Below are 25,373 nucleotides of genomic sequence, written 5' to 3'. Positions count from 1 at the left end.
TATAGGGACATCCCCGACACCTTTATGGAAGGCGGCTACTGCACTGACATGCATTCTGATTGAGGAAGTCTTTAGACCGGATTCCGATAAATGCCAGAGATAGTCCAAAAATCTCGGGATTGGACAGGAAAAGGGATCAAGGGACTGTGAAGAACACCATGATGTATACCTTTTCCATTTATAGGAATAAGACTTTCTTGTGGAAGGCTTCCGTGAAGCAATGAGGACACGAGAAACTGAATCTGAAAGGTTAAGCGGCTGAAGAATTAACCTTTCAACATCCATGCTGTCAGGGACAAGGCCTGAAGATTGGGATGGCGTAGACATCCGTCGTTCTGAGTGATCAGGAGCAGGTCTTTTCCCAAGGGAATGTGCCTGCGGATGGAGAGATCCTGGAGTATTGGCAACCACACTTGGCGTGGCCAGTGAGGTGCTATCAGGATCATGGTTCCCTTGTCCTGTCGGAGCTTCACGAGAGTCTTCGAGAGAAGAGGTAGTGAAGGGAATGCATAAAGCAGCCCGGCTGCCCACGAGAGGGAGAATTCATCTCTGGGCTGAGAGTGCTCGCTCCGAATGAGGGAGCAGTAATTGTCTACTTTGTGGTTCTGAGGGGACGCAAAGAGGTCTATTTGGGGATATCCCCATTGCTGGAAGAGAGAGGTCGCTACCGAGGGATTGAGTGACCACTCGTGTGGTTGGAAGACACGACTCAGTTTGTCCGCCAAGAGATTGTCCACTCCCGGCAAGTAGGTGGCCCTGAGGTATATCGAGTGGGAGAGCGCTTCCGCCCAAATCTGAGCAGCCTCCTGACAGAGAAGGAAGAAGCCTGTGCCTCCCTGCTTGTTTATGTACCACATGGCCACCTGGTTGTCCGTCTGAATCAGGATGACGTGGTTTGATAGGTAATCCTGAAAAGCTCTGAGAACATATCGCATTGCTCGAAGCTCCAGGAAATTTATCTGGTGTTTGGATTCCTCTTGAGACCAAGATCCTTGTGTCTGTAGATTGTTTACATGAGCTCCCCAGCTGAGGTTGGAAGCATCAGTGGTGAGAATGAGTTGAAGATCTGGTAGATGAAAAGGCAGTCCCTGGAGGAGATTGTTGTGATCTTTCCACCAGGCGAGAGACAAATGGAGTGCGTCGGTGATGTGGACAATGGTTGAGAGAGGCCGAGTCGCTTGAGTCCATTGTGACCATAGAGTCCAATGCATGACTCTCATGGCCAGGCGGGCCATTGGAGTGAGATGGACTGAGGACACCATGTGTCCGAGAAGGACAAGGAATTGCCGAGCAGTTGCTGTGTATTGAGACTGCAACTGGTGAGTGAGAGACACGAGGGTTTGTACTCGTTGAGGTAGGAAGGCTTTTGCCTGTAAAGTGTCCAAGTCTGCCCCAATGAAAGACAAAGTTTGAGATGGGTCTAAATAGGATTTCTCATAATTGACGAGAAATCCTAGAGAGATTAGAGTGTGTAGGGTCAAATCCAGGGACGATCGAGCTGCTTGCTGGGTTGGGGCCCTGATTAACCAGTCGTCTAGATAGGGGTAGACGTGAACACCTTCTTTCCTGAGGAAGGCTGTGACAACTACGAGACATTTGGTAAAGACTCGTGGTGCCGATGCTAGGCCGAATGGAAGCACCCGGTATTGATAGTGCTTTGGACCTACTAAGAACCAGAGGTACTTGTTATGAGCTGGAGCTATCGCAATGTGGGTGTATGCGTCCTGGAGGTCTAGAGAGCAGAGCCAGTCTCCTCTTTGTAGAAGAGGTAGAAAGGAGCCCAAGGTTACCATTTTGAACTTTTCCCGCTGGAGGTACTTGTTGAGGGCACGTAGGTCCAGAATTGAACGAAGGCCCCCAGATTTTTTGGGAATCAAAAAGTACTGTGAATAGAACCCTAGGCCTTGTTGCAAAAGAGGAACGGGTTCTATTGCTCTTAACTGGAGAAGAAGGGAAACCTCCTGCTCCAGAAGGACAGAGTGGTCGGCTAGTCTCCACGCTTGTAGCGGTGGGGAGTCGTGTGGGACAGCAAGAAAATTCAGATGGTAACCCTGAGCAATGATTGCCAGCACCCATTGGTCGGTTGTGATTCTTGCCACATTCTATGAAAGTGGCATAGTCGACCTCCCACCGGTATGCTTGGCAAAGGAATTAGGCTGCTGCTCTCCAAGTGAAAGTCAAAAGCCTGAAGCAGGCCCCGGCTGGGGAGTTGCTTGTGACTTTTGCTAGCGAGGCTGGGATTTATGATAAGTCCTCGTCACTCGGGTCCTTGTCGGTGGAGGATAGTACTTCCTTGGCCGGAAGAATGACTTCTTAGGGTCCTTCTTGGAGGGCGGTCTAGACAGGAAGTCAGAAGAAATCGATGAGAGCTGTTTGAGGGTCTCATGGTGATCCTTCAACTCAGCCACTATTTGCTGAATCTGTTCACCGAATAGATTGTCACCAATACAGGGCAGGTCGGAGAGCCTGTCTTGTACTTCTGGGCGAAGGTCCGAGGACTTGAGCCAGGCCCAACGCCGTGCTGAAATGGCAATTGCAGACACTCTAGAGGAGGTGTCGAAGATATCGTAAGCTGTTCTTATTTCATGCTTTCCTGCTTCAAAGCCCTTATTGACAAGGGTTTGAAGATGTTCTTGGAATTGGTCAGGCAGGGTTTCAGAGAAGTCCTGTATTTGCTTAAAGATGACCCTATTGTATTGGGTCATGTACAGCTGGTAAGAAGCAATTCTAGAGATGAGCATGGCCCCTTGGAACACTCGTCGACCAATATTGTCTAGGAACTTGTGTTCCTTGACAGGAGGGGTAGAGGAGTGTGGCTTCGTTCTTTTCGCTTTCTTCTGAGCTGACTTCTACCACAACTGAGTGGTGGTCAAGCTGAGACCTTTGAAAGCCCGGGGCTGACTGTACTAGATAAGTAGTGTCAGCTTTCCTGTGTACTGGGGCTATAGATCCAGGATTTTCTCAGTTCTTTTTGAGGAGGTCAAGAAGAACTTGATGAATGGGAATAGAGGTGATCACTTTGGAGGCATCCAGGAATTGGAGAAGCTCCATCATCTGGTGCCTATCATCTTGCTCCGTCTGAAGTTGAAAAGGGACCATCTCAGACATTTCCTTCACAAAATTAATGAAAGAGAGGTCCTCTGGAGGAGAACGCTTTCTACTTTAAGCAGGAGAAGGAGGTGAAGGTAAATCATCGGTGTCTGTGGAGGTATCATCACCCCAAGTGTCATAAGGATCAGAAGGCTGACCTGTAGGATGAGAGGGTGGTTGGATACCCGAAGGACCCGGCTGAGGCTCCGAGAAAATCGAAGGAATCGCCGAGGGCACCGCGGACACCTTGGGGGGCATCGGTGCCGGCATTGAAGGCGCCGATGTGCGTATCGCCCCCGATGAGTGAATCGGTGGCGAGGGACGACATGGCATCAATGGCTGAGGCACTACCCCCGAAGGAGGAATGCGGAACAGTGTATCTCCTCCTGATGAAGCAGCCATCGGGGAGCGCACCGGAGCCGGAGACCCAGGAATCACCGGTGAAAGGGTAGTCATGAGCGCCTCCATCCGGGATAGCAGCGGTGCCAGCGCTTCTGGAATCGGGTCGGTGACTGGTTCCACTCTCGGTGCCAGTGTCGGAGGGACCTGGAGTCGTTGCATCGCTTTGTCGATGGCCTCCTGGACCAGCCGGTCCAGTTCTTCCCAGAGACCTGGGGCAATTAGCTCCGGCTCCGTGACGGAAGAGGGAGGCTGAGGCACAGTCGGAGGGACCACCTTTACAGGCGGAATCGCGATCCCAAACCCCGATCGGGTGAGGGTGGCCTCGATGTCCCGGTCACAGGAGTGGTCGGTGCCGCTCCTGGACGGGGCTTCTTCAACGGTGGCTCGGACGGTGGCGAGGTCGATGATTTCGCTCCCTCGACGGTCCGAGACTTATGATGCCGATGGCGATGCCTCTCCCTTCGATCTCCTCGATCTTGAGGGGGAGATATGGGAGTCGATGGCCGTGAAGAAGTCGATGGAGGGCAGTCACCGGACGGTTGTCGATGGTGCGACTTCGATGGTGCCGGTTCCAAGGACGTCGATGTGATGGACGGCATCGGGGTGTGAGCACGGAAGGGGAGTCCCATCTTCTCCATTCTGGCTTTGCGACCCTTAGGTGTCATGAGGGCACACTTTGTGGAAGTTAGGACATCATGCTCACAGCCTAAACACAAAACACAGACTCCATGAGGGTCTGTGATAGACATGGTGCGAGTACAGTCCGTTCACAGACGAAACCCCGACGCCATGGCCATGGAAAAATTCGAGCCGCGGTACGGTCGACGGCCAGTAGGGCCAAACTAGACTGTAATAGACGAAAAACGGTGAAAAAAAACTTACCGGAGTAGCGCAGTCGAGGAAAGTTAGAGGGGGGACCCCTGTGGGGCGAAGTATTTTAAATTAATTCCGTTAGGAAAAATTCCTGTCAGAAATCAGTTCAGAACTCCGAAACCGCGAGGCTACTGCTGCGTGGAAAAAAGAAGACTGAAGGGGGACCCCTGCTGGCTGCAGGGTTGGTGCCATGCTGGGCATGCCCAGTAGGAGCCAGTCAAAGTTCTGGAAACTTTGACAGAAGTTTTCCGTGATTGGGCTCCATCCTGATGATGTCATCCATATGTGAGGACTACCATCCTGCTTGTCCTGTGAGAATGGGAGAAACCTCAATAATCATAAGCACTTTCTAATGCCATTCTACAGTTTGCTTCAAGCTGTGGATGCTGCTCACTAATTTATATTTTAGTGCTGAGTTCTCTGCTTAGCAAAACAAGAAGGCTAAAATGCCTGGACAGCACTTGTCAAATTTTGCTTTTTTTCAAAATGCAATACCAGTATCCCTGAGTTAATTCATGGCTCCAACTTGCACAGTTTAGGGCATGAGTTTTCACATGGAAGAGACAAAGGTCCTGCCAAGAAGTGCAGAGTCATGCATCTGGGATGCTGTAATCCTTAAGAGCTGTATGTGATAAGGGTGAAAGACAGATGTGCACAGACCAAGAGAAGGATCTTGTGGGATAGAGTCTGGAGATCTGAAGATGGCGAAGCAATGTGACAAGGCAATAGCTAAAGCCAGAAGAATGCTGGGCTGCATAGAGAGTGGGAATAGGAAGGGAATTATCAAAATAAAAGAAAATCCCCCTTCTACTTACATCCCTAACACTAGTCTGCATGACATGGAAAATATCAATAAAATTCCTTAATGGGCAGCAAAAAGTACAGCCTTTGTTCCAATGGGTGTTTATCCCATGTTTTCTTGAATTTCATCATTAATACTGTCACACTTTTGCATGCATCCACCACCTTTCTGAAAACCAAGTTGCTTACCTGTAATGGGTGTTCTCCATGAATAGGATAATCAACAAGAAAAGGAAAAGGTGTTCTCCTAGGACTGCAGGATGTTAGTCCTCACAGATGGGTGACCTCATTAGATGGAGTCCGGCACGGACACGGGGAGCCTCTTCAGTCTCGTATCTTAGCGAAAAAAGACAAGTGAAAAATAAAATAGCAAACCTACAGAGAACCCAACTCTGCGGGGTGGCGGGACTAACATCCTGCTGTCCTAGGAGAACACTTGTTACAAGTAAGCAACTCTGCTTTCTCCTAGGACAAGCAAGATGGTAGTCTTCACAGATGGGTGAATACGAAGCTACAGACTGCCCCCAGAAATGCAGGACCAACAGCACTTAACTATGTGCCAATAGGCACAACGGAAGTGCTATGGGAGACAACAGGAGGCAGCACAAACCAAACACTAGGCCCTAGGTAGGAAGAGTTGGGTTCTTATGCTTGGAACAGATTAGAAAAGACAGACTGACCAAAGGTATTGTCTTGTCGACCATCCTTGTCCAAACAGTAGTGGATGGCGAACATATGCAGGGAACTCCACATCACAGACATGAACATCTCAACGATAGGGACCACATGAAAGTGCGCCACCGACGCTGCCATGGCTCTGAGTGTGCTTTGACGCGGCCTCCAAGCTGAAGGCCCGCCTGCTCGTAGCAGAAGGATATACAGTCCGCCAGCCAGTTGGACAGGGTCTGTTTGCCCACCGCAACGCCAAGTCTGTTTTTATCAAAGGAGACAGAGTTACGTGGACTGCCTGTGGGCTGTCATGTGCTCATGATAAAAGGCAAAAGCACGCTTGCAGTCCAGGCTGTGCAGAGCCAGTTCATCCTGGTGGGAAAAAGGCCTCGGAAAGAAAGTGGGAAAAACTATGAACTGACTGAGATGGAAATTAGTCACTACCTTAGGCAGGAACTTAGGGTGAGTACATAGAACCACCCTGTTATGAAAGAACTTCGTATAGGGCAGATACGTCACTAACGCCTGAAGCTCACTGACCCTGCGAGCGTAGGTGACCGCAACCAGGAAAATGACTTTACAAGTGAGATGTTTAAGCTCGAAAGAGTGCATAGGCTCGAAAGGAGACTGCATGAGCCGGGCTAGTACTACGCTGAGGTTCCAGGACACAACAGGAGGAAACAGAGGGGGCTTTAGTTGCAACAGGTCCCTCATGAAGCGGTCCACCAAGGCCTGCATAGAAATGGGTGTACCACTTATAGGGGATAAGCGCTGATAGCACTCAGATGAACTCTGAGGTAGTCTGTAGCCCAGACTCAAAGAAGGACCACAAATAGTCCAATAATCCAGTATTCACAGAATGAGGGACAAGAAAGGGTCTAGGCCTTTCACCTCACGCCAGACAGAGAACTTCCTCCACTTCAACCGGTAAGACTTCTTGGTGGAAGGATTTTGGGAAGCCACCACTACCTGTGACACAGTATCAGAGAAGTCAAGGGACTGCAAGACTACCCTTTCAACATTCAGGCAGTGAGGGCCAGCAACCAGAGGTTTGGGTGGTGCAATCTGCCCTGATCCTGGGATGTGCCCAGACATATTTGTTCCTGGCTCAATAGGTCGCGCAGGATCGGGAAACGGACTTGTCGCAGCCAGTATGGGGCAACCAGAATCATGGTGCCCCTGTCCTGCTGGAGCTTCACGAGAGTCTTCCCCACTAGCAGGAGTGGAGGATATGCATACAGCAAGTCCCTGCCCCAAAATCGGGCAAAGGCATCCAAGGCTGATTCCCCGTCCTCCCTGTACAGACAGCAAAAGTGGATCACTTTGTAATTCTGGAGGGAGGCAAAGAGATCCAGTCCAGAATGCCCCACAGGCAGAAGATCCTGTCTGCAACTGTCAGGTTGAGAAACAACTCGTGGGGGGCAAATGTTAAAACTCAGGTGTTCCGCCATCACATATATCTTGAGTAGAACCCCTGGCCCTGTTGAGAGTGGAACATGAGTCCTACTGCCTCGGCCTTTAATAAGGCCGAGAACTCCAACTCGAGAATTTCCTGATGCCCCGACAGGTCCCACATTGGCGGTGGCGGAGAATCCGCTGGGACTGTCCTGAAATTCAGGCAGTAACCATGTTGTACAATGGTCAGAACCCAGCAGTCGGTGTAATAGGCCAGTGGTCTGCTAACAGACACAGCCAGCTCCCGACCAGTGGGTAGGGGTCCGTGGGTACCACAAGTTGGCATCCACTCTCACCACCAGTCAAAAGCCCGCAGCTGGACTAGGCTGTGGGGCTGGTTGAGGCCTAGGAGCACACTGTCGGCGAGGCCAGTCCCTGGTCTACAGCATGGTGCCCTAGCGTGGGAAGCAAGAGGATAGTATCTCCTCTGGCGGTAGAAGGGTTTGTGTGGCCTGTGATGCAAAGACTTGCGCACGGAAGCTGGTGGGTCAGAGGTCCTGGCTGAAAGCTGCTGCAAGGTCTCATGATGGTCCTTGAGCTGAGCAACCGCATCTCTGACCTTGTCCTCGAAGAGATTTTCTCTGGTGCAGGGCAGGTACGCCAGCCATTCCTGGACCTCTGGCCGAAGGTCAGAGGCCCGAAGCCAGGCCATGCGCCCGGCGCCAATGCCCGCAGTGGATACCCTGGCCACCATCTCGAAGATGTCATAAGTTGATCTCACCTCATGCTTCCCGGCCTCCAGGCTCTTTTGTACTATTGTCTCCAGCACATCCTGCTGCTGTTGAGGTAGGTGCTCTGCCAACTCTTGAACTTGTTTCCAACAAGTTCCTGCTGAATTGAGCCATGTACAACTGGTAGGAGGCAATACGAGCAATAAGCATCGCCCCTTGAAAGACCCTCCTATAAGGGTACTTGCCAGTTTTTATCGCCTGGATTGGCCACTGTTGGAAACAGGATGCTGGGCTTGATGGACCCTTGGTCTGACCCAGTATGGCATGTTCTTATGTTCTTATGTTTTTAAGGGCATGCAGGGCCCTTGCTCTTGGCCTGGACGGGTGGAGGAATGGGTACGATATCTCCTGGCCTTTTTTACGGCAGACTCCACAACCATGGATTGGTAGGGGAGCTGGCATTTTTTAAAGCCAAGTGCCTGTTGGACCAGATAAAGAGCATCTGTCTTCTAGTTGACCAGTGGTACACTGCCCGGGTGTTCCCACATCCAGTATAGAAGTTCTAAAAGAATTTCATGGATTGTGATGGCTACTACCTCCTTCGGGACATCCCCAAACTGGAGAACTTCCAGCATTTTGTGGCGGGCATCCTCCTCTATGAAGAGTTGGAAAGGAATGGCTTCTGCCGCAGCCTAACAAAGCCCACGAAGGAGAGGTCTTCTGGGGCAGAGCGACATCTCTCATCTGGCGGAGAGGGCTCACAAGGCAAGTTGCCAGAGTCATCGGAAGAGGATGCCGATGAATCATACCCCAGGGATCGTATGGCACATCCTTCTCACTAACGTCCACAGGAGGATGGCGAGGGAGGTCAGTGCCCAAGCCAGCGGTAGCCTCGGTGCCGGGGGCCTCAAGGGCAATGATGGCACCGAGGGCCCCAAGAGCCCTGGGACTCCCAATGGCCCGGGAACAGGCTTGGGGAGTGCAGGCACCTTCGAGGGCCTCGGGCGTGGTTGCGTATCTTCTTCCTCGGAGGATCCATTAATCGGTATTTCTCTGGAGGGGTCCTTGGTGGCCAATGGGGAGCCCTGGACACTGGTTGCATTGGCTGAACACCCAACAAAACGTCGAGATACTCCAGCAGGGGCGCTGGCTCTGGCAGCGGTATGGGGGCCGGCATCAGGGGTGGTTCAATGCTCTGGAGACCTAGGAGCACCGCCTATTGCACCCTGCAGTCCAACTCCTCCTGAAAGTCCAGTGATGAGAACGCAGATGACGGAGGAGGATGAGGAGAAGAAGGCGTCACCTGAGCCTCCACGGGGGGGGGGGGGGGGGGGGGGGGACTCCTGGGTTCAGAAGAGGATGGGGCTTCTTCGCCATGGGGTCGTTTCAGAATCGGCACTGGCACCCTGGGATGATGACTGCTGGTGCCGATGTCTGTGTTTCCCTCGGTGCTCAGCCCGGTCCTTCTCCAGCACCAAGGAAGCCGACAATCCAAATGCCTTGGAACAGTCAGACGAGGGAGAGGGCCAGTCTCCTGAGCCCTTCTCTTCATGAGGAGGGATCTGACAGGGCGTGGAAGGGGTCTCCGTGACCCCTCAGTGAAGTCTCCGATGCCAGAGTTGATGGAGCCAATTTTTTGGCGCCAAAAAGCTGCTCCATCTTGTCTAGTCGGGAACGACGGCCTTGGGGGTCATCTGAGCACAGTCTGGGCATCTGCGGACGTTGTGGGAAGCCCGCAGGCAGAGGATACAGATCTCATGCGGATCTGCGGGCATTGGGGGCACTTAAGAAAACCAGAAGACGCCATGAAAATAAGCCGGCGAGTAGTCAATGGCCAGCAGCCACAGAGAGGCAACACATGGAACTGACCGCAAAGAACTAGAGAAACACCTACCGAGACGACGGGGGAACAGACTGTGAAGAGGGACCCCACATGGAGGAAAAAGGGAGGAGAGCTCCTTCAAGGTTAGGATCAACAATAAAGAATCGCACCCAGTCAAATCCAACCTGGGAGTCCCCCAGGGATCATCCCTCTCACCTACCCTGTTCAACATCTACCTTCTCCCGCTCTGCCATTTACTCACTAACCTAAAGTTAACTCACCTCTATGCGGACGACATCCAGATTCTCATCCCTATCACAGAATCTCTTCCCAAAACATGGTCCCATTGGAACAGATGCCTTCAATCAATCAACCTACTTCTTACCAGCCTCAACCTTGTCCTCAACACCAATAAGACAGAGATTCTTCTCATATCTCAGGAGAACAACAACGTTCTTCTCAACTCGCTAAAACATAGACTAATCACTCACCATATGTGAGAGACCTAGGCGTTCTGCTTGACAACCAGCTTAACCTAAAAAAAATTCGTAAATAACATCACCAATGAATGCTTTTTCAAACTGCAGGTACTAAGAAAACTGAAACCTCTCCTTCACCTTCGAGACTTCCGCTTGGTGCTCCAATCCATCATTCTGTCTAAAATTGATTACTGCAACTCCCTTCTTCTGGGTCTCCCTGCTAACATCACCAAACCCCTACAGATGGTCCAGAACGCTGCCGCCAGGATTCTCACCAACGCTAACAAAAGAGAACACATCACCCCCCATCCTTCAGAACCTTCACTGGTTACCCAAATACAGGATTCTCTTCAAAGTTCTCATGATGATTCACAAGGCCATTCATAATATCTACCCCCTCAAGCTAAGTTTCCAACTACGTCTGCACATTTCGGACAGACCCATTAGAAGAGAATACAAAGGCACTTTGTATGCCTCACCCACAAAAACCTCTTTAAGGAAGCGTGCCCTTTCCACAGCTGGTCCTCCTCTTTGGAATGTGCTCCCCCCGGACCTCCGCCAAGAACCCTGCCCTCTGGTATTCAAAAAGAAACTTAAAACATGGCTTTTCAGCCAAGCCTTTTTGGAGAGATAACACTCACTGAGGCCCCCCTGTTCCTCCAAGGGGCACCTCCAGAGTTCTCCTCACCCCTTTGGTTCCAGTTTCATATTGTCCAACTACTGGTTAGCATGTCCAGTTCCCTCCATGCAGACCTACCCCTTATTGACCCTTAGCCCTTTTTACTTAACCTGTAAGCTAGATATTCCCTAAGCATTTTAACTAACCTGTGAGCTAGATGTTATATTAACCCATATTAACCAGTGTTTCTTAACACGTAGCTAGAAGTCTCTTTCTTAACGAACCTTTAAGCTAGATGTTCTTAATGTATTATTATGCAGTCCTTCAACTTTCCCAGCAATTATTGTTCGCACCCAAAGTGTATTTGAAGTGAAATCATGTATAGCTTTATGTTTCTTATTTTACTATTTTATTGTATTCTATGTTCCTTGTATTCGCCCCCAGGTGACAGTTCAGTTTTTATGTAAACCGGTGCGATATGTATGCTATACAGGAACATCGGTATATAAAAGTTATAAATAAATAAATAAGAACCACAAGGTGACTGCTTCGCGGAAAAAGACGAGACTGAAGAGGAACCCCGCGTGGTCGCTTGGATAGTAGCATGCCGAGCTCTATCTGATGATGTCACCCATCTGTGAAGACTACCATCCTGCTTGTCCTAGGAGAAGCACAGCGTTTTCTATAGCTGTCTGCAAAAGCATAGAAGGCTTTACTGAGCACACACGGCACTTCCCACACAGTCACTGCTGCACATTGCCTACTTAGTTTAATATATAAGCTTATCTAAGAATTCAACTACAGAAGAGGAGATGGGAAGCTATGTATGGTTGAACATCCTACTGCCCAAGAACAGAACCTAACCAAACCATACTTCACCCACAAGATAACTTATCTGGTCATGTCAAAAAGTTTTAATTTTCTTTAGAAATAGAGAAGAAAACATTGCCTTAATGGAAAGTGTCCACCAATCATGGCTAAGCATAATCATAAATCTGAAAAATCTCTCAAATGTTTACAATGATTTTTCATAATTATATAATGTCTATTACTCTTGTGTAAAGAACATTTAGAAAATATATTTCAAATAACATCAAAATAGACAAGTACCGACGGGGCCCACATTTTGCCCTAAGCGCTGCATCGGGAAACTTCAAAAGTGAATAGATAAAGCACAGATTAATAAGTGCACATAAGCAAAATCTTTCCAAAGAAAATATCTTAAAATGTACTTACATGCCAGATGTGAGCCTTCTAACATTCCAGTTCCAAATCCTGAAAGATTCCCAAAACAGGACTGAACCTATTCCCCCCTACTTGTTCTGGCAGAACATAGGTATCTGATTATCTATCTGAAGGAGGACAATTTTCCTGGCCACCTAATCTCTGAAAAGCCCTTAGAGCCTTCAGAACTGCCAGTAGTTGTAGGAAATTGATGTGTTGACAATTTTCTTGACCAGACCAACAGCTCTGAGTATTAAGCCTTCAAATGTTGATTCACCTAAAGTATATCCTAGATCAGAAAGATTTTCATATGGTAGTCAACTCTTTGAGTCATTAACATCCTTAACTACTGTATTGCCTTGCATGTTGGCTTCCCTAAATCAACAATGTATGCATTGCAGCTGTTGCAGTATACAGTAGCATCCCCTGGTTACAGATTGCCCTTTGTGTGTGACCATATTTCTCCTCATTTGTGTTTCATTGTCTTCCTGTTGTTGCGTGTGCCAGCCACAGCAGGCCCGCGGTCGGGCCCACTTACCCCCGTTTGCCTGCTCCAGTGCCTGGTTCCACCTCTCTTGCGGCCATGGGCAGCTGCCTCCGTGCTCGGGCTGCCTCCAGTGCTCCCAGCTCCTCCGCGGATGTTCCAGCTCCGCAGGAAGATGCCGTCGTCGCACATCATGCCTCTCCCTAGGCGCGCACGCGCTACTGGTCTACCTTTAAAGGGGCCATGGTGGGAAATCACCCCACGGCCCCAGATGATGATGTCACTGGGTCCCGGTATATAAGCCGGGCCCAGCCAGTGCTTCCTTGCCTTGGCAACAGGTCTCCACGCTTGTCGTGTGCTTAGTTGCTCATTCCTGCCTTTCCTCTGTGTTCCTGGTACCTTTTCATGTTCCTGAGCTCCGTGTCTACCCTGCTTGTCTCGCTACTGATTGATGACTGGCTTGACCTCCGCTTCGTCTGACTTCGCTACTGATTGATACCTACGTTCTTGCTTGTCTCCTGGTTTGACCTTTGCCTTGCCTGACCATCCTCTGACTCCTGGTTTGACCAGTGTCCATATTGCCACTTCTCCTTGCCTGCCACCTGCCCTGATCTCACCCTGCTCTTCCACTCCTCTGCTGAATCTACTCTGGACTTGGCCTCTCAGGCTTCGGCCTGCTCTTACTCGGGCACCCCTTGTCTTGCTCCCAGTTCTCCTTGGTGCCCGGGTGTCCGGGACTCTGCCTCATCCTGACTTGTTCTCCGATCTCAATCACCACTGCTGGCCCCTGGCCGATTCTCACATCACTTCTGGGAAGACCTCGGATGGAGGCCCTCCTAAGAGGAGCTGGCCCCGGTACCCAAGGGCTCAACCTGTGGGGAACGAAGGCTGGTATTGGCGAAGCTCCAGCCAACCTCTGTCAATCAGCCAGCTCCGCTTGCCGACGGTAGAGACCCGTAGGGATCGCCCCTGTGGGTAGCATAACACCTGTTGAGTAGAGAATAAATTTTAAGGTTGCTATACTGGTTATTAAAGTTTTAAATGACTCCCTGAGTTATTTCATTAACCTGAAACAAATATGTACCATCACACCCACTGCATTCTGCCTCCTCCCAGTCCCTATTGATTATGCTTCCTTTCTGTCCAATGTGAAATTGGCTCTGCTTTAGAACACTCACAGGCAAGCCTTTTCTATCACTGGTCCTACTTCATGGAACAACCTCCTTCAATCGATTAGATAAATTCCTATTACAAACATTTTTTTTAACAAGTCAAAGCATTTTATTTTGTTCAAGCCTTTGGCTAAGAGTTTTATTTTGTTCTTTTTACCCATTATGGACATATGGTAAGAATTTTATGTCTTGTATTGACTAGTCTGTAGAAGTATTATTATATTATTATTGACTTGCAATTGGTCTAGAATGATTATATTATGGTGGACTATAAAATAAAATGTAAATAAAATTAATTAACAGGGGCAGCCTGAACCATACTTTAAACAAATGATAGGCGGTTAGTATCCCTAACCTCCTTTCCCCCACTCCCCCAGTGTGAAAAGAGCATCAGCAGCATCACTTCCCCAATAGGGGAAGATACATTTGGTGGTCCTTCAGTCTCAGAAGAGAAGGTATTGGCAATGTCTCGCCCTGATCTAGGTGAAGGGGAAAAGAACCTCCCACTAGGCCAGAAAGAGGAGAAGGAAGCGAGACTAGCCTCCTGTCAGGCTCACCAAAGGAGAAATCAACCAACTCACAGAAGAGAGCAGCTGCCTGCTGATCCTGTGATATACCTCCCAAGACCTCGTGTCACACCATTGTGTTCCAAACACACCTGTTGAGATCCATAGATCTAGGGGATTAAAGCACTGCTCTTAGATTTTGAAATCGTAATTTAAAAGAGGAGCAAGTAGATATTGAAAGGCTGAGCAGATAACTGAAATCTTTGATTAAATTTAGTTTTCCTACCAGAAAGAAGTACATTTTTTATTTTTAATGAAATGGACCAACAGCATTGACAATCTAGGCGTAGTTCATTCAAAAACTATTTATGGTTTTTTAGCCAATAATGCCAACAGACAATTAATAGTTTAACCTCATTGCTTGTCCAGTCTCAGAAGTCTATGGACAGTCAGTCATAACAGACTATATAGACAAATAGTGACTGGAGCCTAGAAAGATCCTACTGAAGTCTGTTCATTTGGGAAACAAATTAGACTTGAACCAACTTCTCCAAAAGTGGACAAACCAGAGCACAAACACTGCACTACTATAACTATTACTTTATTACAAAACATGAACTATGCACTGTACTTATGCCTCATCTCTATATACACAAACAAACGAAATGTGCCTGCCATTGTGTGTGCATGTGTACCTATGCCTACTTCTCCATCAGGCCAATGCAATAAAGTGCGTGCAAAAAAACATGCGTCCAAACTGTTTTTTTTAATGTGCGCACATCCACCTCTCCTGGGCACCTATCCAATATGTAAATGACCTGCCGCACTGAAACGGATGCGCTAGGGATAAATTGTGCATCCCTAGAATGTCCTTCGCATTGGGCACCCAGGAGACTTGGCTGTGTGAAGGTTTCCAAAACAAACGCTCAATTTACGAGCATCCATTTTATACCATGGCAGCGAATTTACCAGCACAATATATACACACAATATACACGGCCTGGAGTGTATATATTCTGCATGTGCATTGTGTGCCCATACATTTTTTTCCCCTCAAGCCTTTTTCAGGATGCTGCTTTCTGTGGTTATCCTAGGTAGTAAGAACCACAGAAAAACAGTATTTTTTATTTTTAAGTAGACCCCTTGATGTGCGGCAAGACTTTACGCCTACTCTGGATCAGATGTAAAATTTGACTGGTTAAGAAGTGTGCCTTGGGTGCACGGTGATTTTTTGCATTGCGGGGTAATAGCTAATAGCCTCATCTACATGGCATTTACACATGATGAGCAATATTATCTCTGCCTTTATTTGGACGCACATTTTGGAGGCGCTGATCCCCTCATTGCATTTGGAGTTATGGACATGCTTCTAAAATACGCATTGTTAACCTGTGCACTGGGCTGGTCACACTTTATTGTATCGTTCTACAGAGCGCGAGAGATAGGATTTCACAGACACAGCACAACAGCAAACATCACTCAGCATCGCTTGGGTTGTCTGGGCAATAACAATCTGTACGTGCCTGTAGGTATATGTATTCCTGCATGAATGCACACCTGTGTATTTGTGTGTGTATGTGTGTGTCTGCTCAACAGTGCTTTCCAAACAGAGCATATTGCCTTTGCACAATATACCTTCCACTTTTCCAGGCCACTGACGTATGCTAGTGTGACTAAAAAGATTAGATAGAGATGGCACCACTGCTTTCAGAAATGACTAGAACCACCTATCAGCTAAATTTCCAGTTGTTCACAAGTGCTCTGCTTTAAAATTCATTTCAAAAGAGAAGCTAGAGTAGGAAACAAGAAACTTTCCATTTTCACTGCCCTAGTGAAACACACTCCTGAAAATAAACCAGTGAAATGTATATTTTTTCACTATAAATATATATGCTGTATCTATTTATTTATAAATATATTTATAAATATATATGCTGTATTTATTTATTTATATTTATTTATATTTATTTATTTATATTTATTTTTATTTATATTTATTTATATGTATTTATTTATATATATATTTATAAATATATATGCTGTATCTATTTATATATTGTATAAATATATATGCTGTATCTATTTATTGATTTCACGGACGCTGCCCGGCATAATCAGCCCTATACCCCATCCCTGTTTTAGCCTCCTTTGTTCTCAGTTACATGTAAGGGCACTGCCCAAAAGTTAACCTGTTTTTCAATGTTATATGTAAGGGTTCTGCCCAATTGTTCCTGTTTAACTGTAAACCGATGCGATGTGTAAACGGTTATCGGTATAAAAGAAACTTTAAATAAATAAATAAATAAATAAATATAAATATCTGATAAAGTTTCAGCTATAAAGTACTATGATTTATATATTTACGGCTCAATTGCAATCTTCAGTTGCCTATGAACTACCAGAGTCTAATGCCATAAATCCCTGGTGCTGCTCATCCCATGGACCCTGAAGTGGATCAAAAATATACATGCCAAATAAGGTTCAAGTTTTTAAGTACTTTAGTATATAGTCCATCATTTCTTAGACGTAAGATACAACTGATTAATTTATATTAACTTAAAATGTCTTGACATGTGCCATGCTGTCAGACCAATGATCCATCAAGCATAGCATCCTGTCTCTGACAAATGGTCAGTTTTGGTGGAAGTACCTGTTGCTCATTCTCAGAAATAGGAATTGGCAATTCCCAGGTTTGCTTTGCTAATAAATGTTAATGGACCTGCACTCCAGACACTTGTCCAAATCTTTTTTTTAAACTCATCTATCCTTTTAGCCTTGACAAAATTTAAACACATTCCAGAGCTTAATTGTGCTCCGACTGAAAGCACTTTCTTAAATGTTTTAAATCTGCTAGCTGCAAATTTCATGAAGTGTTCCCTAGTCCTAGTACTCTTTGACAGAGTAAATAACCATTCCCTATTAACCTGTTTCAAATCCATGATTTTTTAATCCACTATTATATTCCCTTCTCAATCAACTCTTCTCCAAGTTAAAGAGCCCTCTCTTCATAAAGGATCCATTCCATAACCTTTATCATTTTACTGCCCTTCCATTAATTAATGCCGATGTATTTTGCAAGAGAAAGGAAGTGAAGTCCAAAAACTTGTCATTGGCCAACAACACTTTTGAAGGATTTTGATTCTAAATATGTCATTACAATGAGATAGGTTGCTACGTTAGACTTAATTTAATTTTTATTTAAAATCATTTATTAGTCATGCACTCAAATGATTATGGTGGCTCCCAAAATAAAATTCATAATTAAAACAAAAAACACATAAAACATGTAAAATTCTGTATTTTCCTATCATATTTTGACATTCAGATTCCTTTTATTTTAGAATTAAAAAGTTACAAGCTAGCAGAATCACAGACTCTAAGAGGATGTGTCATATTTAGTAATTTCTGGTCCTGTTTCCTGTGTATTTTGTGAGTGAATTCAGTTTTTCTGTTTATCTTAACCAGGAGTGTTGCAGGCCCAGAAAGAGGCAGTACATGAATCTGTAGTATGTAGAGAATAAAGTGTACAATACTGTTGAGGGCCCTCTCAATCACTTGGCTTAGGTGACACATGTTGCCTTTATTGACTCTGAGTCAAGTCTAACTCCAGGATAACGAAACCTTGTTTATGCTCTGCTCCTTCCCCCCAGCTTCAGCTACTGCAGCAGTCATATTTATCTTTAGGGCATTCTGAAACAAACTTAGGAATATGTCCAAACCAGTATCTGAGAGATGCACATCATCAGGCTGATTCTGGCTGCCACAACTGGGTCTAATGAGATCGTAACAGATTGACAGCCCTCCGTTTCTTGTGATGAATTTACTCATTTTCCAATTTTCTTTACCTACTCTTACCTAATTGCTAGTGGTCAATCACATCATACCATATTCTTCAGGGAATGTTATTAGACCAAATAATCCTCATGCCTTTACAAATTACTGAATTCTGCTGGATTGTCTCAACTTAATTCTGACAATTAGCAACCCTTTTGATAGTGCCCCTTGAAAGTAACTACACAAAAGCAGCAGCTTCGTTAAACAGGAGTGTAAATTAATCTTTAAAACCAGGTTATTACTCCATTACATATAATTAAATTTAGCTTGCTATGTGGCCAGATTTGTAATGAACAGAAAATATGTCAGATGAGTCTACTTACTTTAGACACAGATAACCAATGCAGCTCATTTTTATTGACTGATGTTTGATGCCAACCACTATAATTAATTACACAATAATAAATGTAAAACTATTGACTAATGCTTTATAGTAAGTACAGTACATCAGGATTAGCCTTGCTAGTAAAGAAAGCTAATTAATTTTCTAATTCTACTGTATAGTTCAACTTCTAATCAATAAGAGTCATTGAAATTAAATTTGCAAGATTAGCATTTTTAATCAGGAAACAAAGGTCACAGAAGGATTCATGGAAAAGACTCAGCACTGAAAAAATATGGTTCACAAGTTATGGGAGTTATAAATTAGGTGTCAAAATGTCAAAACTGAAAATTGGTGATTAGATAAATACTAGGTGAAAATGTCTGCAATGAGAGAGTATCTCTATATACAAACGAGGGGAAAATGTTTTTCCTCAGTTCGCATGCTGACTGGATGCGGAGCAAAAAGAGGATCCTTTTCACTGGGCCGCTTTTCATTATTTGGAATATAAACCTTAAAATATTTACACAGGATCATTTTTCAAATTGTGGCATTTATATGTACCGTTCAACTATGTAGAGTGATATAAAGATCATAATTACATCCATTTTTACATATCTTAAAATGTTTATTCTTTCAGAGGTATCTTGTTTCTATCTGCCTCTGTTTAGTGCCTTCTAAAAGTCTTCACATCCATGTACATGCTAGTTCAGATTCTTGTCTAAGAAATACAAATCAAAATGCCTTAGAATAGGAATTAGTTGCACTGATCTACACAACATACCTACGCTTTCATAGTGAAAGAACAATTATGGAAATATAAAACTAATTAAGAAAGCAAGTATGCTTATCGTAAACAGTGTTTTTCAAAGATAACACACTGAATTAACCTTAATATGCAGTGACATCTGGAGGCACCGAACAGACTGGTCTCTCCCAAGTTAGTAGAGCTTTGAGCTCTAATGAAGATGTGTGGGAGTTCCCACACAAATATCACTTTGAGAGCCTCCTCAATAATTTTTTGTCTGAGCTACAGAATAGACATATACTTTGACTATCTTTCAAAAATTTTCCTCCAGCTTCTGAAAATCACTTAATTTCTCTTTTCAGTGCTACCAAAAATAAAAGAAAAGAACAAACAAGATGATAGATTCTTCTAGAACTCCTTCACTCAAACTTAGTCATATCAGGGGAAAAAAGCATGGTTAGTAGCTTTAAAAGTTGCATTTGTGGACAAATAATGACCATCACTAATGGTCATCAGCTGTGCTACCGGTATTTAGGCCCAACCACAATCAAGCAAACTGTAAGGCCTGAGTTCACATGTCCTCGTGGTCGCAGCACTCCAGAGCAGCCAAGAATAAAGGGCTGCACCAGTTGGTCAGGAGATGAAAGTTTCCATGGGTAGGGTGCATAGTTCTTAAAAGATTCCCCTTTTGGCACATACCAAAGCCTCAGGGCTGAGTGGATCTAACCAACATGGGTTGCGATAAAAACAGCATCACTCAGAATAGCCACTGCGTGCAAAGTAAGACAAAAAAAAATGTGATGCGTTAGCACAAAGCGCATCGATAGTCTTGTTTTCGCATCAAGTTCCAATGCACCTAAAGACCGCTGCATCAGTGCACAGCGCACCCTGCTACACCAATGTGCTCAACACAGAGTCCTGGTGCTTTCAACCCTCAATATTTTGATGCTGTAACAGCATTCAGTGATTAATTCCACTCTGATACATCCAGGCTTCCAACCTTCGTTCCGGGCTCCATGGGTCTTATTGACGCACTCAATAGTGTCTTCTCATTGCAGCTCCAAGCTGCAAGTCAGATCACTCTAAGCTTAATAAGTCCTCTTCTGCTTCCAAGGGCTCCTCTTCACGGTCCCACAGCCTTATTATCAAAGAAAAATTAAAACAAAGAAACAAAGTATTGACTGCACAATCTTCACATCCCTTGACTCAATACTTATGGCTGCAAAAGGGTCTACCACAACAGCCACAAGTCATTTAGGATAAGTTTCTACCAACTTTGTACACAGCATGGTGCAACTTTTGCCTATTCTTCTTCACAGAAGAGCTCAAGCTCTCAATTGGGCTGGATATGGTCTGTGGACTGCAGTCTTCAAGTCTTGCCACAGACTTTCTATTGGGCTCTGACTGGACCATTCATTTTCTTCTTGTTAAGCTATTCTATTGTTGTATTTTTTTTATGCTTAGGTGTATTTTCTCCTTAGTCATAGGTCTGTGGCTAACTGGAACAGGTCTTGCAGAATCTGCTTGTACTTTGCACCATTCATTTTTCCCTTCAATGTTCAAAAAACTCTCTATCCCCACTGCCATCACCATGCTTTACTTTAGGGATGGTGTTAGCAGACTGATGTACAAAAATGTTTTTTAAGTCACACCTATCGCTTACCACTGAAGCCAAATCCACTTTAATCTCATTAGTCCATAAAACTTTGTCCCACGTTCATGCAGTGTCCCTCAAACGCTACACAGCACATCATATAATTTTACTTCAGCAGTGGCTTCCTTCTTTCCACTCTCCCACATAGGCCATGTTTATGGAGTAATCTAAAAATTGTTGAACAGTCAACATTTTCTCCAGTTTCAGCCTGAAAGTTCTGTAGTTCTTTTAAAGTAATCTTAGGCCTCACAGTGACCTTTTGCAGCAGTTTCCTTAACCCAAGGCTACTGAATGGAGGAACAGCATGATCACAGCAGTGTCTAGGTGGGGACAATGATGGACCTGCCTGCCCGAAGGAATATTAAAATACTCAAATTTTCTAAAAGTCTTCCCCCCCATCTTTACCTTTGAACAACATTATCCTGCAATTCTTTCGGCAACATCTTGCTCACCATATTTTGATCTTTGCTTCAGATTTACTTCATACAACAGAAACAGCTCGATTCTTCATCCAGGAGTATTCATCTATTATGACTGGACACAGGTGGGCTCTATTTAATTTATTATAGGCCATTTTAAGGCAATTTTTCAACCAGAGTTAACCTGGGTTTGCTATGAAAGGGAGTAAAGGACTTGTGAAATCAATACTTTTTTTATTCTTAATTACTTTTGGAATATTTCTATAAATGTTCTAATGAAAACCTTTTACACAGCTATTTATCTGAACTAATTTGGATCCTTTTAAGTCAATGCAGATGTCTAAAATTCAGCCCTACAGAAAATGTGACTCAAGCATGAATGAGTTTATCAAGTAGGTATATATGCAGATGTTTAATGATAACATACATTTTATCAAAAAAACACTTGTGTATCTATTAGGAAAATTGTTATTGTAATTATTAATCATTTTTTACAGCTCTCTACACATACAACAAAAATATCGATGTAGAGATTTTACCTCCATTTTAGGGTAAATCAACATGGACTCTTACATTACAAACTGTTTGCTAGAAAAGGTGTAGAGGTCTTGTTTCCATCTTTCGAAAGGCTTATAGCTCAAATTATTCTCCAATGATCTGTGAGTATGTATGTCCCAATTATTGGAATATGGCATCTTTTGAAATTTCATTTGACATGAACCAGAACTATTAGCAAGGGGTGTGTGTGTGCGCGCATGTATGTGCATGTGCGGTAAGGACACAAAAAAGCCGATATCCCCCAGGCAACTCCAATGGCAAGATCCGCCATTACAAGGTCAGTATCCTGCAGGCTCTCTTCCTAACAGGATCTGCTACACAAAACATTTCACACCACAATCACACTATGAGTCAGCACAATTACGGATGCCAGGATAAGCAGCGGGTTTATTATTAATACTAAGATATGCTCCAGAAAGCAATGCAGGATACACAGATATAGCAAAGTAGTTGCATGATAATGTAGTAAAATCCTCTTTTACTATTATTAAGAGGGCAGCAAGTTGCTTCTGTCGGTGATGATTCTCTCTCTGTCTGTCCCTCTCATCTCTCTCCTCTGTTAGTTATACCCTTTTCGTCTGTGCATCAGAAGGCATGTTTTGAGAAACGTATAAGGTTTCCCCAAAACACGGTCCAGGATGAAAACATCTTCCCCAGAGAGCTTGCACATCTGGAGTTTACTCTTTCTGCACTCACAGTTGTTGTACAGTCACGTGATGCAACTACTGTTCACCAGTATCAAAGCACTGCAATTATTACAGAATGCAGCTGCCTGGTTAATTTCAGGTTGCAGTATAAGAACTCATATTTCTCCTGTTTTATATGGCCTTTGCTGACTTCCTATACAATTGAAGGTTAAACTTAAAACTGTCATCCTAGTTCACAAACTCCTAGCTTTGGACGCACCACCATGGACTAACACTCTGCTTCAAATTTACAATACTGGCAGAGACCTATGTTCTGCACAAAGGGACTTGTTGGATGTTCCCTCAGTATGACATGCCAGACTAACTGATACTAGAGAGCGAGTCTTCTCAGTCACTGCCCCTGATCTCTGGAACACCTTGCCTCAGGAACTGTGGCTGATGTTCCGTTATATTTAAAAGAACGGCCAAGGCATTTTCTTTAGACTAGCATTTTTGTAAGCTTTATATGCTATAGACTGGCCATGAAGCAATAATCCAGGGCTTGGGTCCTTTGTTATAATTTCCATGTTTTTGGTTTGAGTGTTATTATGTATGTTGGCTTGTGCGCCACCTAGAACATTGATTTAGGTGACATATAAATTAAAATTTATATTTTAATTTATATGTTGTTTGGTGAAGCCTTTGCCCAACTCGGATGACCATTCAGGTTCAGATCAGGCAGCTTTGTTAGTTGAACTACATCACCAGCAAGCCGCTCTGAGGAGTGATATACCATCAAATGTTCTTCAGCTGTAATACTCTTACCAAGTTATCTAATTGTTTTTCCCCGTTTGTTTGACTCCAAGTCTTGATCTCCCTGTTCAATGTAATGCATCCTTGTGCAAAGTTTATTGTTTGAATGTAAACCGAGGTGATTTGTAACTTGTTACAAGAATATCGGTATATAAAAATGCCAAATAAATAAATAATAAAATAAATACAAATACAAATGTGGGGTTAGTGTGAGAACATTGAGTTCAAGAAGACCTAACCTCTAATTACATCCTTAGCCAGAGTAGACAGACTTATGCTAATCAATTCCATTACACCACGCTGCCGAATACACCTAGACAACTCCCAAAGTTTTCTGGGTATGTTTATTTGGATAAATTTAGGACTGCCTTTTGGCATGACAGAAGTCATCTGGATGACTTATTTGGAAAATTTTGAATTGTCTGTCAAGAAATGCCCCCAGAATGTGCCTCCTCCTTTATCCAGATTAAGGGGTTTGGAGGGAGAGGTAATCAAGAGAGGAAGATAGCAAAGTTAGCTTTGCCTCATTGGTTGCTAGTTGCTGAACATATACAGTATAAGCCATTGGCAATAGTTTTCCTGGTATGTGAAATAACAGGCCAAAGTACCTGAATGATAAATTACAATGGCATGCTCCCGTCCATGCTTTACGCTCATCTTGGGGCTGTCAATTTATGCTAGTATGTACTATGAGAAATCAGCATTATGCAAGGTGGACTTTTTCGACTGTAGCACCATTGTAGCACTGTTCAGCTTGGAGAAGAGACAGCTGAGGGGGATATGATAGAGGTCTTTAAAATCACGAGAGGTCTAGAATTGGATAACAGAAGGACTAGAGGGCACACCATGAAGTTAGCAAGTAGCACATTTAAAACTAAATCGGAGAAAATTCTTTCACTCAATGCCCAATTAAGCTCTGGAATTTGTTGCCAGAGGATATGGCTAGTGCAGTTAGTGTAGCTGGGTTTAAAAAAGGTTTAGATAAGTTATTGGAGGAGAAGTCCATTAACTGTTGTTAATCAAGTTAACTTAGACAATAGCCACTGCTAAGATCTACTTAGTGTTTGAGTACTTGCCAGGTACTCATGACAAATCAGAGATATTTCCTGTGACCAGGGAAAGCAGAGTTGCTTACCTTTAACAGGTGTTCTCCCAGGACAGCAGGATGTAGTCCTCACATATGGGTGACGTCACTGGATGGCGCCCCATCATGGAAAACTTTCTGTCAAAGTTTCTAGAAAGCTTTGACTGGCACACTGAGCATACCCAGCATGCCAAGATCCCTGTGTCCACAGGGATCTCTCTTCAGTCTTGTTTGTAGCAAAAAAGTGCGAGCGAAAAATAAAATAACAAAACATAAGCAGACCCAATTCCGCAGGGTGGCGGGTGGGTTTCTCGAGGATTACATCCTGCTGTCCTGGGAGAACACCTGTTACAGGTAAGCAACTCTGCTTTCTCCCAGGACAAGCAGGATGGTAGTCCTCACATATGGGTGATTAGCAAGCTACAGGCTGACACATATTACAACAGGCCAATAGCAGATAACTCATGCAGCAGGCACAATAATTGGGGTGCTATTGGCAAGGATGAGGCAGCCTGAAATCACAGCAGGAGGTTGTGGAAGGAGTTGGGGATTATACTGGAAGAAAGCTTTTCAAGACAGGTTGGCCAAAGGCAGAGTCTTGACAGACTTCCATATCTAAGCAGTAGAGGGCTGCGATTGTGTGAAGAGAGTTACATGTCGCAGCCTAGGAAATGATGACAATTGGTACTGAACAACAGTGTGGTACCGATGTTGTCATGGCCGTTACAGAATGTGCCTGCACTCACCGCTAGAGAGGAAGGCCTGCTTTGTCATAGCAGAATTTGATACAGTCTGCTTGTCAGTTGGAGAGAGTTTGTTTTCCCACTGGAACTCACAGCTTGTCTTTGTCAAAGGAAAGAAAGAGTTGGGTGTATTTCCCATGGAGTGCAGTGCGGTCTAGATAGAATGCAAGTGCACGTTTACAGTCCAAGTGTGGAAAATCCTCTCACCTTGGTGAGAGAAAGAGGCCTTGGGAAAAAGTGGACAGAGTATATTCTGAGTAAGGTGAGAGGCTGCGTCTACCTTAAGAAGAATATTAGGGTGAGTA

General features: G+C 44.8%; 1 protein-coding gene across 5 annotated transcripts in view; it reads right to left on the bottom strand.

Annotated features, from left to right (window-relative positions):
* The window catches only part of KLHL13 (kelch like family member 13), a 266,417-nt gene that overhangs the window by 116,059 nt on the left and 124,985 nt on the right, over nucleotides 1-25,373 (bottom strand). The window contains exon 1 of one of the 5 annotated variants that reach the window (XM_029606701.1): nucleotides 12,118-12,843. The exons of the other annotated variants lie outside the window; for them this stretch is intronic. The gene's annotated coding sequence lies outside the window, so the exon portion shown is untranslated. Of the gene's footprint in view, nucleotides 1-12,117; nucleotides 12,844-25,373 lie in introns of those variants that run through there. 5 annotated transcript variants of the gene reach the window in all.

This window comes from Rhinatrema bivittatum, chromosome 6, assembly GCF_901001135.1.
Source record: "Rhinatrema bivittatum chromosome 6, aRhiBiv1.1, whole genome shotgun sequence".
Classification (NCBI taxonomy): domain Eukaryota; kingdom Metazoa; phylum Chordata; class Amphibia; order Gymnophiona; family Rhinatrematidae; genus Rhinatrema; species Rhinatrema bivittatum.
Note: the sequence above shows the minus strand (reverse complement) of the source record. Positions and strands in the feature narration are given on the sequence as shown.